This window comes from Falco peregrinus, chromosome 3 (genome assembly GCF_023634155.1).
Source record: "Falco peregrinus isolate bFalPer1 chromosome 3, bFalPer1.pri, whole genome shotgun sequence".
NCBI lineage: Eukaryota > Metazoa > Chordata > Aves > Falconiformes > Falconidae > Falco > Falco peregrinus.
In genome coordinates this window covers 113,782,207-113,795,135 of record NC_073723.1, presented here as the reverse complement: position 1 = coordinate 113,795,135, position 12,929 = coordinate 113,782,207, and the positions used below count along the sequence as shown (strand labels likewise).

The 12,929-nt window shown below is 47.0% G+C and overlaps 1 protein-coding gene across 9 annotated transcripts in view; it reads left to right on the top strand.

Annotated features, from left to right (window-relative positions):
• The window catches only part of PIK3CD (phosphatidylinositol-4,5-bisphosphate 3-kinase catalytic subunit delta), a 59,176-nt gene that overhangs the window by 19,367 nt on the left and 26,880 nt on the right, over positions 1 to 12,929 (top strand). For 2 of the 9 annotated variants that reach the window (XM_055798702.1, XM_055798704.1), the window contains exons 1-2: positions 6,900 to 7,014; positions 11,319 to 11,434. The exons of 2 other annotated variants lie outside the window; for them this stretch is intronic. The gene's annotated coding sequence lies outside the window, so the exon portion shown is untranslated. Of the gene's footprint in view, positions 1 to 6,376; positions 6,441 to 6,551; positions 6,692 to 6,863; positions 7,015 to 10,492; positions 10,516 to 11,318; positions 11,435 to 12,929 lie in introns of those variants that run through there. 5 more of the 9 variants (XM_055798703.1, XM_055798705.1, XM_055798706.1 and 2 more) reach the window with 5 other exon arrangements.

The following is a 12,929-nucleotide window of genomic DNA, read 5'->3' as shown; positions in this document are numbered from 1 at the left end:
CTGTACTTCTGAGTGTGGGAAGACTGGGTGCTGCTTTTCTTCTGGCAGCAAAGAAAAGGATCCAGAATCCCCTAAGAGTAATTTCAAGATTAAATAGCGTGTTTTAGTTAAACAGGCAGTTACAACTCATAGTGGAAGTTTGTGGTTTTAAAATAACTCAATTGGTGCAAAAAGAAGTACTCCCAAGAAATGGTATTTAAAAAAAAAGAAAAAGAGGAAAGTTGTTTGTCCCTCATGAAGAACCAATAGTCAGAAAAAGTATGTAGCTTCTGTGCACTTGTTTGACATTCTTTGGTTTTGTATCAAGAAAACATCTTCAAGAGAAGTGAGGTTTTGCAAGGCATTCCTTGTGTGTGTGTGAAAATGCTGTGTGTATCTATGCAATTATATTTTGAAGTGTTAAAGGTGTAAATAATAATTTGTGTTGAGACATTGATGCTTTGAACTTGTGTAGCACCACCAGTTAAAGACCTTAAATGATTTGTACCAACAACAGAGCTTTACAAAATGCCCTGTGAAACACGGAAGTAATATTATGTATATTTTGCATGCAGAGAAACAGGTGAGATACCTTATTAAAAGCCACAGCATCAGTGCCAGTACGAGGAGTTGAACATGAGTATTTACTCCAGGTCCTGTCCTTGAAAGCATTGTCTTGGGTTTTTGGAGCAGCGTGTGTAATTTTGGTGGGGATTTTTGTTGGTGGTGTTTTGGTTTTGTGTTTGTCCCCCAAACCATTCTGTCTTAACGTTTTTGCAGTCAGTAACTCAAACTGTATCCCTTACACAGCTGTAGCTTCACATATGTTGCAGAGCTGGGTCAGTAGCATCTCCTCCTATCTAGCATTTGATTAATACCTTCCACTTCATTCTCTGGGATGTTGTACTGCTTGCAACACCCAACAGTTAAGAGAACTTGCTTTTTCCTTAACACAAGATTTTGACACTGACAGAAGCTGTAACTTTGAGATTCTGATGAAGAAACAACTAAGCAGGTATCAAACGAAGCCTCCTGGTTCATTTTGATAACCTCCGAAGGAGAACTGCCTCCAGAGATTTTTCTCCTTTAGAAGTCTTGTGGTGGTGTGGATGATCAAGATAGAAATCTCAGCTGCTTGCTGCAGCTAACTCAGGTCAGTTCTTGTTGCTTGTTTTTCCTCTGTAAGCATTTATGGGGAAATCATGGAGGAATGCATTGCTTTCAGATCTGCAATATCCTTCATTTAAATGCGTAGTCATGCAAATAAAACTTTTTTTTTTTTCTGGGCAAGGACACCAAATTACACCATTCTGGCTTTCAGCAAGAGAGCTGAGTGTCGTTCTCCCTTCTCTCTGTTGTTCAGGGGTCCTGGGATTGATGTGATTTCAGAGGCTCTTTGAACAAACAGGCTGCTCGGGTCCTTGAATCCCACCCCCTAATAATTTACTGTCAGCTCCTGTACAGGTCATGGAAAGGTTTTGCTTAGTGAGTTTTTTTGTTTGAATGCATGTTCATCAAATGAAGATAAAAACGTGCTGAGGTTTTATCATGGTTTTCTTCTCTGAAATGTCTTGTGGCAATATCAACAAGCAAACTGGCCTTTTTCTTGAAATAAAAACAATTCATATTATAACCACTCTGCGCTCAGCTGTCCCAAATTCCAAGCTATGAAGTAACTGCCACATTTTTCTTCAGAGAAATATTCTCCTCCTGGGAAGATTGCCTGTGCATAGATGAAGAATAGGAGAGAACCAGCACCTATTTCAGGGTTGGTTAAGGATGTGTGCATTGGGATGTGACAAGCTAGCAGTGTGTGGAGGTGGTCAGCCCAGGGTAGCAAAGAGCTGGTTGCTTGGTGAGGTCCTTGTTCCTGTACCTGTGGTCCCCCAGGTTAATGCAACCCATACTGGGTAAAGCTGGTAAATGTGCTTGTGATCCTTTGAGTTTTGTTCCCCTAAATATCATCCTCGTCTGGTGTTTATCTTCTGCCTTGTCCTCAGCAGAGGACCTGCCATTTTTGTGGGACTTGAGCTGGGGGAAAGTGGAACCTGAGACATGTGGTAGTGAGCTCTTGAGAGAAGTGGTCGTTTCAGTCTTCATTTTAAGAAGGTGGTGTGATTAATTTCTCCTCTGTTTTATTCAACACAGCCTTTTGCTAGTTTCTGTTCTCTCCAGAGACCCATGTCAGGGGCTACTGACCTGCAATCCTGGCACTACAAGTAAATTTGTTATCCAAATAAAACAAGTCCTTTAGTGAGGACACCAGAGATTTAACCTGATTTTTCTACCATTCCCCTATGTAACTTTTGGCCAGTTCATTTCTGTGTCTTGGTTTTTCTTGTGTGTCAACAACAAAGGAGGAAAAGCATGAGAATGCAGGGTTTACAGCAGATACTACTGAAGTTTTTTAAGCAGTACAAATGAAAGTGTATCTATTCTGAATATATTAACACTTACTATTTATTATTAGTACTGCTATATTTCTATAAAACAGAAATTTATGTTAACTTAAGTTTGTGCTTTTGCACTCCCTGTGCTAGGTCAGAGCTTGGGTTCCCTGGGCTGCGTTTGTTTCTGGCTTCTGGCTAGCTCAGCGGTTTGTTTGTTATCTCTAATGTCCTACCATACTGCTGGCTGCTATAGAAATAATCACTGGGGCTTGACATGAAAATTCTGAATTCATGTCTTCCTTTTTTCCCCCACAAAGTTTGGGAGATTTTGGATCTGCACTTGGTTTAGATTAGTCAATGCTTTCCTTAGAGCACCAACGCTGATTTTCAAAGTGATGAAGGTCAAGTCTTCCCATCATCTTTTACATTGTGTCCTACTTGAATAAAAATCTGTAAAATGGAGCAGTATTAAGCTGTTTATGAAGTTAATCATAATTGGTAGGGCTGTGGCAGCTCTGGCTATTTGAAGATGGAGAACTGGTATGTTCAAGATAGGAAAATGAATGTGTACAAGCAGTTGGAGGCTGTAAGATGCAGTTTATATATGTATGTATGTTTAAAGAAATCCCAACAAAGAGTGAAAAGCCTGTAGCAGCGTATCATTGTGCTATATAGCACAGAGACCCTTTGTGGAAGGTGCAAGAAGAAACGGCGATCTTCAAATCTTGAAATACTGTTGGGTTTGATCATAGGTGTTGCTCAGCAAAGGGTGTATCCTGTGGCTGTACTTACACAGGTGAGCTCTGCTCCCCGCCTTTGCGATTGCTGGTGTTGATCAGTGTTGTACACTTCACGCGGCTGTGATCCTATTTCAGATCTGATTACCAAAAAAAGCCTCTTTTGACTTTTAAATAAGGGCAAATTACCAGCCGTGTTTGCAGACCAGCTGCATAGCTGAAGCAGAAACGTGGTTTCCCGCCTGTTTTGGGTAGTGTTAACCACATGGAGCAAATAGTTTCAACTCTCGAAAAACTGCACTGGCTTCCTGTTTGCTTTGTGGTGCAATTAAATGTGGCGAGTTCAGTGGGGTTTGTTTGTTTATCACATACTCCAGTCAGTGGAGGACAAGAGAGGCTTCTTGTAGCCTTGCCTGTAGAAGTGGTGAATGCAGCTTCATAAATTTTACAATTTACTAAAATTACTGACCCCTCTGTGGTTGGGGGCACAGGAGAACAGGCACAGTGATTTTCTCTCCAGGTGCTCCGCAGGCAGTTGAAAGTGTTCTTCATGGGCAGTCCTGTAAATACCGCTGTGGTTACATTACTTGCTTGTTGTCATCCTCCCCTTTGTGTCCCTGTTCCTTCTCCCTCCAAGAGCCAACCAGCTGTCTCATCCAGGCTATGAACATTGGCTGAATTTCTCATGCAGCACATTGCAGTAGAAAAGGGATTGGAAGGGAGATGGTTAGGAGCTGCACAGCCAGTGTTTCCAGCCGTGTCCATTGTGTAAAGGGATGCTGAGATGATAAGCAGATGTGCAAGAATGGTGTACCTGGAGCACTGCAGAGAGGAAACAACCTGGAAAAAAAAAAGATGTGAGGATAAATGCCAATAAGTGGAGCTATGAAAGACTGATAATTAAGACTAAGGGTGCAGAAAAAGCTTTGTTGAAGGGATATAGAAAGAAGGTATTAATGGAAGTAGTTGTTGTAACTGGAGTACAAGCCAAAAGATGAAAAGAAAATCACACTTTAGATTTGGCTTTGGTAAATGTATAATAGACAGCAGCCCTTTGCTCTAGCCAAGCACTGTGGGGTTTTCATCCTCATCTGTAGAGAATCCCCCATCTCTCCTGTGAGCTCTGGGGCACTCCTTATCCTGCAAAGGCTTGTACCCTGAGCCTGCAGTTGTGCAATGCAGAATGTCCAAAAACTCATCCCTTGTGTCCATTTGTCTTTCTACTGTCTACAGTTTTATGTTAACCCTGGATAGTCCACAGTGCATGTCCTTTATAATACAGCCTGGGAGAAGATCCCTTCTTATTTCCAAGTGAATTTGTTTATGCATGGCAAATACTAATTGATTTTATTTTTTTTTTAATGAGAGTCAGTTTGTGTTACCCAACAACTATGTCCACGTTGGTTTTAGACACCGATTTTTCTTCTTTGCTTGATGCTTAGCTTGGAGTCAAGCTCTAGTTGCCACATTTCACCCTAATTGTTATTACGGCAGGGCTCTTAACTGGTGTGGCAGAGACCTGTCCCTGCAATTATACAAAAAGTGACCATTCTTCTCTCCTCTGTGCTCTTCTAATGAGTCCTGCATAAAACTTGGACCACAGTGTGACAGTCATGAATACTGGGGCTGGGGTGTGCATTATTCACCAAGCAGGACAAGGCTGACCCCTGGCTCAGCAGGAGCATGGCATCATGTTCCTGGCAAATTCACCAGAATAAGGGACGTGGAGCATGTGCCCACTGCGTGGCAAGAGAAAGGTTACAGCCAAGAATACAAAATTAACCTTTTGGAACTTTATGAACTCTGGGTAAATTTATACCAGATTGGAATGGGATGGAGATGGCCTTTTTGAACTGGGATGCTGAGCACGTGCCTAATATTGGGTGCATTTGAAAGAATGCCACGTGGATGCCACTAGCCCTTCTTACCAGCGTTTTCTTCACGCCCGTTTGCACTGTTTTGTTCTCAGAAACACAGAGGAAAAACAACAAATTGATCTTTCCTTTCTGTTCTTCCTGAAGGTCTCAGATTTTTAATCTAGCAGTTGCAACTATTTTTCTGACTTTCAGTTCCTTTTCCCTTCCCTATGGTTTCTGTTGTCCAATTTCTCACAGTGTGGGCATATGTCCTGTAAGTGTTCAGTATAGTCCTACATGTGAAACTTGAAGATGATGAATAGAAAAACTGTTAGAAAAAAAAAAAAAAAAGCAGAACAGAAACCAAATTCCTGTAAACAGTCTGTTCAACATACCTTTAACATATGTCAGGGCCAATGATTTAAAATAGGCCATTTCTAAGCTTTAAAAGGTCACATTAAGACATGATAGCAGAGATTCGAATGGAGTCAAAGAATGAATGTTTCAACAGTCACAGTTTGTACCGAGGGCAAGGTATCTGTATTGCCAACTAGTGATGTTCAGGGGGAAAAAATGAGTCAGATTGCAAGAATAATGAGTTTTTCTTGGATAATAACCTGGAAAAAAAAATGTACCTTAATCACATGCCTCCAGCAGTAGAAGCTTTAGGAGAAATGGTGATTCTGGGAGTCATAAAATTGCAGGACCAGCCAGGGCAACATGCTGACACTGTGTCCTATACCAAGATTGTTTCCATGTATGGGAGTGAAATAATTAAAAGCACAAATCTAGGTTCACATACTCTCGACCCGGAGTATGGTGGGCACTTCTCAAGTGCAGGAGGAAACATGTGAAAGAGTTTTTCAAATGAGCAAATGGGTTTTGGATATCTAATTGCTGCTGAAAATTTAATGAGACGGAGGAGAGCGATTGTCTTTGAGCACTGGAAACATTTCTTACCCCCATCTGCCACTTCTTTGGAACCGCTAGTTTCCTGTGACAAGTCAGAGAGATGTGATGGCAATGCCATGGAGTGTCTGAGAAGCAGCTGACCCTTGGGGCACCTCGAGGCTCTGGTGGGGTGTCCTTGCAGGATGGTTTGGTGCCTGGGTGGGCTTCCCCTGCAGATAATGGATCTGTACAACCGGTTGGGGGAGGAAAAAAATGGGTAGGTACCCTGTATGTCCTTGGTCCCCAGCACGTAACGGTGTGCTTGGGTCCTCTCTCTCCTGTGACTAGCAGGTGCTAGTGAGACGCCAGGCAGGTTACAGCTTGTGGCTACCCTGCTCTTACTTTGGGCCCCGCAGGCACCTTGTCTTCTCGTCACCTGACTCTCCTTTGGGATTTGGGGTCCTCCCCATCCCTGTCGCACAAAACTTTTTGCAGGTGAAGAAAGTGTAGTTGCAGGGCTGAGGCGGTCAAAGGAGCCCCTTCCAGGGAAAGAGCGAATCCCAGGCTATGCCGGATCTCCCGTGTGGGTGGGTTTACCGTACATGTGGGTTTGGAGCCCACCTTCAACATCGTGTTTCAGCTCTGGTGGTAACGGAGCTGTAACGGAGCTGCTGACCGGCGCTACAGGCGTGTGTCCCCGGCTCACGCACCGCGCCGGCGGCGTCGGGAGGGTGGCAGCCATGTCGTGCTGGGGACACGCTCTGCGCGGCCGCCGGGACCGGCGCTCCCGGTTGTGCATCTCCTCACGCGCTGGGCTGGCCGAGCCGGTGCCGCGCAGGTGACCGGGGCGCTGCACCGGCGGGGTGACCCGCCGGGACCGAGGGTGACGGTGCGCGCCGTGCGGCGGCCCTGCGGCGGGGCTGCTGCTGCCTGGGGCGCGGCCCCAGCTGCGCGGCGGTGCGGGGGGCGCGGGCCCGGCGCGCGGGGCAGGGCGCTCGGGGGGCGATGGCCGCGGGTGGGCGGTGCGCGCTCGGCGGCGCGGCCCTTTGCAGACGGTGCCCGGCGCCGGGGCGCGGGCGGCCCTTTGCAGACGGTGCCTGGGCGGAGCCGGCAGCCCGGAGCCGGCAGCCCGGAGCCCCGCGCCGCGGGCGAGCAGTGCAGGTGAGCGTCGGGCCGGGGGGAGCGGGGCCGGCTGGGGCTGGGGCCGGGGCGCTGCGCTGCCCCCTCGCCGCGGCCGGGGGTCTCCGTCCGGCCCGGCCCGGGCCCCGCGGCTGGTGGAGGGTCACCCTGTCCCCCGTGGCTCGGTCCTGCGTGTGTCTCCGTGCCGTTTGAGGCAAATCCGAGTGGCTCCTTCAACGGGCTGTGCTTTTTCTGAAGAAAAAGCGCTTCTGCTTTATACAAACTGGGTGGTTTAGGATTCGGTAATCTACGTGTTGGACGTGGGGTTTTAGCTGCCTGGGGAGCCAGCCCTCGAAGCCGGGCCCCCGCAGGGACAGATGTGCTGGGGGCTGGCAGGGGCCAGGGGCCGAGAGCGATGGTGTCACCCGCTGGAGAGGGCCCTGCCTGGCCCCCCCGGCAGGTTTGGCACCTTGTCGCTGCCGCGTGAGAGTCACCCAGAGGTTTGTGCAACGTCTGTCCGTCGTCCATGCCTGCGCTGGTGCTCTGCTGCCCGGGTTAGCTGCCAGCAGCGGTGTGGGGCTCTGCGCCGGGTTTGCCATGGGTTGTGTGCCTTGGCAGGGCGCGGAGTCTCCTAAGAGGCCTCTAAAGAAGGTATCCATAACACCTAAGCACGGTACACGGTACGTGCTTGAGGTGGGAACCTGAGAGTAAAGGAAGCTGAATGTAGTGGTGGAGGGTCATTAGAAATGTATGGCTTATTTTTTGTTTTCATCAGCAACACGTGTTGTCCACCCATGGGAGTCTCTTGAAAAAGACCGATTTCAGCAACCTCTTCAGCCAGAAGCTTTCATTTATCACAATTTCCTCCAACTCCCAGCCTATGCCCCTGTTAGCAGTAATAGCAGGAGTGCAAAGATTCCAAATCACTCTGCCAGCATTTAAGAATTACAACATCCTTCGTGAGATATACTTGTGCATAGAGAAAACTGAAACACAGAGGAGATGTTTGAAGTCGTGCATCAAATGACTCTCAAGGTTGGAAACTGAACTTTGCAATTTGTCAGCTTTCAAGCTCTTACTTTAACTGCTAAATATACTGTTTCCCACTAGATGTTTCCTTAGACAATACTGAAAGCATAGTTGCTTGACTGTGACCTTGCCTAAAAGGCTGCTTGAAAGTTTCTACCAGAGCAAGATTCTCGAGTCCTCCCATCGGGTACTTTTCTTACTCCCTGGTGTTCCTCTGCCTCTCTCTAGTGATACTATTTTACTTCCAGAATAAGGTATGGCTTTACGTTGCTATTTCTCTTAAGTTGCTTTACCTGAGCTCCTCTTTTGCTTCCTTTGGCTATTACTAGTTGTGGCTGGATCTAAGGCCCTGCTGAGCTTCAGTGATGGTGTATCGCCCTGTTGCTCTTTCCCTAGTTACTCTGGTGCTGGGAGCCCCATAGAAGTGCTGCCTGTTTTTATCACCACGTGTACTTTCAGCTTTCCTCTCTCTTTCCTTGCTGACAACCCCTTTCATCATCAGCCCTGTACACAAACAAGGTTAGCTCCAGTTCAGATTACATTAGTGTAGTCCTGCTTCCCATTACTTTTCTCTACGAGCCCATTTTATGGGGATGTGCATGTGTAAGGCAGGCATTGAGGAATATAAATGCTCAAAGTAAGGGAGCCTTTATTTCATAAAGGGAAGAGTACAAGCCAAGGGATTCTTTGGATCCAGTGGTTGTTCCAAGCCTGATCCTTGTAGTCTTCACATAGCTAGAATGCTTCCTTGGAAGGTGGAGAAATCCAGGGCTCTCCACTGATATCTCGATGCATGGAGGATGCAGATTTCGGCACATAAACACTGGTTTGTATCGGCCTCTAGAGGGGTGCTCTGTAGCATTTCAGGGTCCTGAAGAGTCAGGCACAGGCATTTTCATCCCTTGCCCATTTTTCCTGGGCAGATTCCACTGCACATCTGCCTCAGCCTAATGGCTTGTGTAATCAAAGTAGTGAGTAAAGGTGGTTATTCAGAGGCTTAGAAATCTCTAATAAAAGGCAGTTTCGAACCAATGTAACTGTGTTCTACTATGTAGAGCTGAATGAACAACAAACTACTGTTGAAAGAACAAATGAATCTGCAGGGAATTGTGTGGCAGGATATGAGATCAGTATACAGAGCATAAGCTGATAATATGCAAAAACCTTTATTTGATTTTTGTATTTGGTGGAGCTAGGAGTCTTATTGCAGTAAACCAAATAAAGGAGATAAGAATATTCTAAACTAGGATTTGAGGAAATGAACCCTGAGATACAAAGGCATTGTTCAGTACTTGAGTGCTTCCCCACACCTGATTTCAAGGGGTCCTGGTTTTTTCCCTACCTGGTCCATGGGCCAAGCCTTACACTTGTGTTTGTGTGTTTGAAGGAGGAGCTGGAGACAGTTGGAGCTCTGGTGCAACTCAGGCCTTTGCTGAAGGTGCAATACTGCCACAGGAACTGAAAGAGAGTAGTGGTGGCCTAACGGCACAGTTGGGACACTGAGCTGTATTTTACAGAAAGCTTAATGGAGGTTGTAAAGGAAACGCTTTTCTTGAGATGACAGCAAAATCTGTGCTATTAATGCCACCTCCAAAATTTTATTAGCAGGTATTCAAGAAGGCAGCAAAACCATTCTTCTGGCATAAAAGGCTGCTGCTAGCTGAATGTCCAGGCTCAGGGTCACTCTTGGTGGCTGTCTGCAGGGGACAGCTGTGAGTTCTCAGTCCAGCTTGCTGTGGATTCCGTAGGCTGGCCAGAGCATCACATCCAGTCTGCTGCGTTGAAGGTCCCTGCTCAGCTGGGGTGAATGGGTCAGCACAGCAGACACTTGCACCTCTGCAAGCCGGCATCCCCTGAGGCTGTGTTTCCAGCACCTCCCACCAGCACATGTTCATTTTTAGGTGAATAAAGAGCCAGGTTGTCAATACTTGTCAACAGGCAGACCTGTGATAGGCCAGTCTTACTGTGAGCTGCTGTTGCATCTGCATCATGGGACTGGCACCTGAATCTGGATTTTTTATGCTACAAGGGAAGCAGATAGAGCACGTTTTTGCTGTGTGATAAGTGGCTGGCACCTAGGTGTGAGTATCCAGTTAGCCCTGCAAAGGGGGGAGGGGGGGCTACAAAACTCCCAAGCCCAGTTCGACACGCTCACCTGCTGCAGCAGGTTTCCCGGTCTGTTCTTCATTCTTCAATGCTTACATGACTTGCCCGCAGTGTACAGTGGACCTGTTTTACCCCTTGATTCCCACCAAAAAAGCAGTCCCAAGCTTAAAAAACTTTCAGAACACTCACTGAAACGGATCTGCACCTATGAAAACTTAGGGTTGATTCAGAACTGCGAAGTGTATTGATTGCATGGTAAAGACATGTCAAGCACGTGTGTATGTAAAAATTCCGGTGGCCTCCTCCCCCAGCTCAGTTGCCTGCAATGGATGTTGACTTCCTGCTGTCTCCCACACAAGGCGCATCACCTGTGAGCTCTGCATCACTCATTTCTTATAAACTTGAAAGGTATTTTTGTAGTCCTGGGGTTTAGTAATTTTGTAATCTGTTTGTGGGCGTTAGAGCTTCTGTGTCTGTCTAACGCTGCCGCCTCACAGAGGTTTGTGGAACACTACTCCACGTGTGATCTTGTTAGCTTGCTGCTTTTTTTTTTTTTTCTTCTTTTTTCTCTCAATAGCAGTTGTATGTTGTAAACACCAAAGCTGTGGCTGGTAGACTTTGTAAGAAAAGATTTGTGTCAGTGTGTTTTATGTTGACTGCTGGCTTGTTAAATACTGTCTGGATAATTTCAAATGTGTCTGTTAAACTCTGCATAAATTTGCCTTTATGTGCAACTGTGTGTTCCTCGGGGTGTGTGAACTCAAAACATATGCTACCTCCTGTTACTGATGTTGTGCCTGCGTTTGTTATGTGGCATCCAGTAACACAGGGGGTTTTATCTTCCAGCCTGGCAGGCTGGTACATGGCCTAGTCCCACATGCGTATCAGCTCTGCCTTGGTCATCTCTCCTCTTTGGTAGAGACACACATTTATTATCTTTACACCAATTAATGCATGGACAAGCCTCAAGGAGGGTAAAGCAGCCTGTAGCTTTCTCACGGAATAAGGACTTGAGGCAAAGCGGGGAGAGGAGGTTGAGGATTTGCCTTTATCTGGAACCTGGAATTTTGTCTTGTGATTATTTTCCTCCATGTTTTTCTGCCCAGCTATGAAGAGGTCTGGGCATTGTAAGATGGGTTCATTGCCCATATGACTCTCAGTAAAGAAGTGATTAGTACCAACAGATGCATCTTTCATGATTGCTCCCCTAGGACATGACTCCACATCTCAAAATTGCTGAGGGATTATGGAGCAGTTGCCCACTACTGGGAGTTTTTGCTGCTTGTTGTGCTCATCTGAACCGGAGGCAGGGGTCCACGTGGAACAGGTCCGTGTGTATTTCATTCCTGGTTTCCTGAGAAAGCCTGTCTTGCACAGACTTTCACCTTGTCCTTACCAAAATATTCCACAGAGCAGAATAATGTGTGAAAAGGAGAGTATGCTTCAATTCTCTGGGAACTGTGGGGAATAGCTTCATGTCTGGGCCCATGGAAATCTGCTGCTGGGCACATGCTTGATGCTTTGGGACCTGTGTTGTGTGACAGCATGTATTTCTCTTCCTCTTATGTTCTCTGAGAAGTCCAAAGCGATACTGTGCTCTGCAGTTTGAGAGCTTGTTTATCTGCAGGCTGAAGGAAGCAGCTGCGATGGCCCCATGCAGAGGGTAGTCCCAGCCCATGCTGTATGTCAGCCAGTCCACGCACTGCTTGTCCAGCTGCTGGGCTCTCCCTTTGGGTTGTGGCTGGTCACTCCTCACATCTTAGCGAGATCTGAGGTTCCCATCAAGTGTGCTTGCTTCTTTTGGGAAAACAGCTTCCACTGCTCCCTTCCTGTGGGATAGGAAGAGCGATTCTTTAGGGCAGCTGGGCCCTGCCTATCTCAGAAAATAACAGAATAATGTTTTGAGCAAACTGCATCTTGTTTTCCCGTGCTCAGCTATGCCAACAGCACTGCCAATGAGACACTGCCCCTGCAAGTCCTGCCTGTGCAGTACCCTTGCCTGGGGACAGTATGATGGCAGGGCTCGGAGGCACGCAACCTTGGGTGTCCTGCCTGGGCACATATGTACCAGTGGGCAGCTTTTAGGTCAAGCTTGTGTACAAGCAGGCCCAGAGGAAGACTGCTGCCAGAAATGAATGAGGAGGTGTTTGAGGCTCTGTAGTTTCCTCCGACGTTCTGTGCTACCTCCAGTTCAGGGGCTGCATGAAGTTCACAGAACGATATACTTGGCCCTCGCGAGGGCCAGATCTTTGAGCTTGGGTTTTCACCTTGCTAGGACTTTTTTGGCCACCCAAGCACATCAGCTGGCCAGCCCGTCTTGAGGTATATCTCTCTTGGATGGAGCATGGGTACATACCAGCTATAGACGGAGAGCTTTGTGTGTTCTGGTTGTCTGTTCTGCTTCTTAGCCCCGGGGTGCCAAGTGCCACGTGCATCCTGTCCTGCGAAACTTCTGACCTTCTGGGAGCTGGAAGGCAGCAGCGTACCTGCCTTGCACTTGAAACAAGTATTTGAGGGTTGTGGGAGATGTGGCTGCTGGGGCAGGAAGTATTGTTATTGGAAGATGTAGTTGGGGGAATGTGGAAGTATTCTAGCAAGAAGATGTTTTGGGCTAGTAGGAGGAGTGAGGAGTGAGGGTGTCTTATAGAAAGTGGGTGGCTACAGCCTGGTGTTGATAAGCAGGGGTCTTTGATAGCCTGTGTATCTGCCCGAGTTTTGTTCTGTGGGTTTGCGTCCCACTAAAACACAAACTTCTGTCTCACCGTTGCTTGCCCTAGCTTTGAGAGATATGCAAGTTGTGCAGTAAACTAATTTCTGTCAAG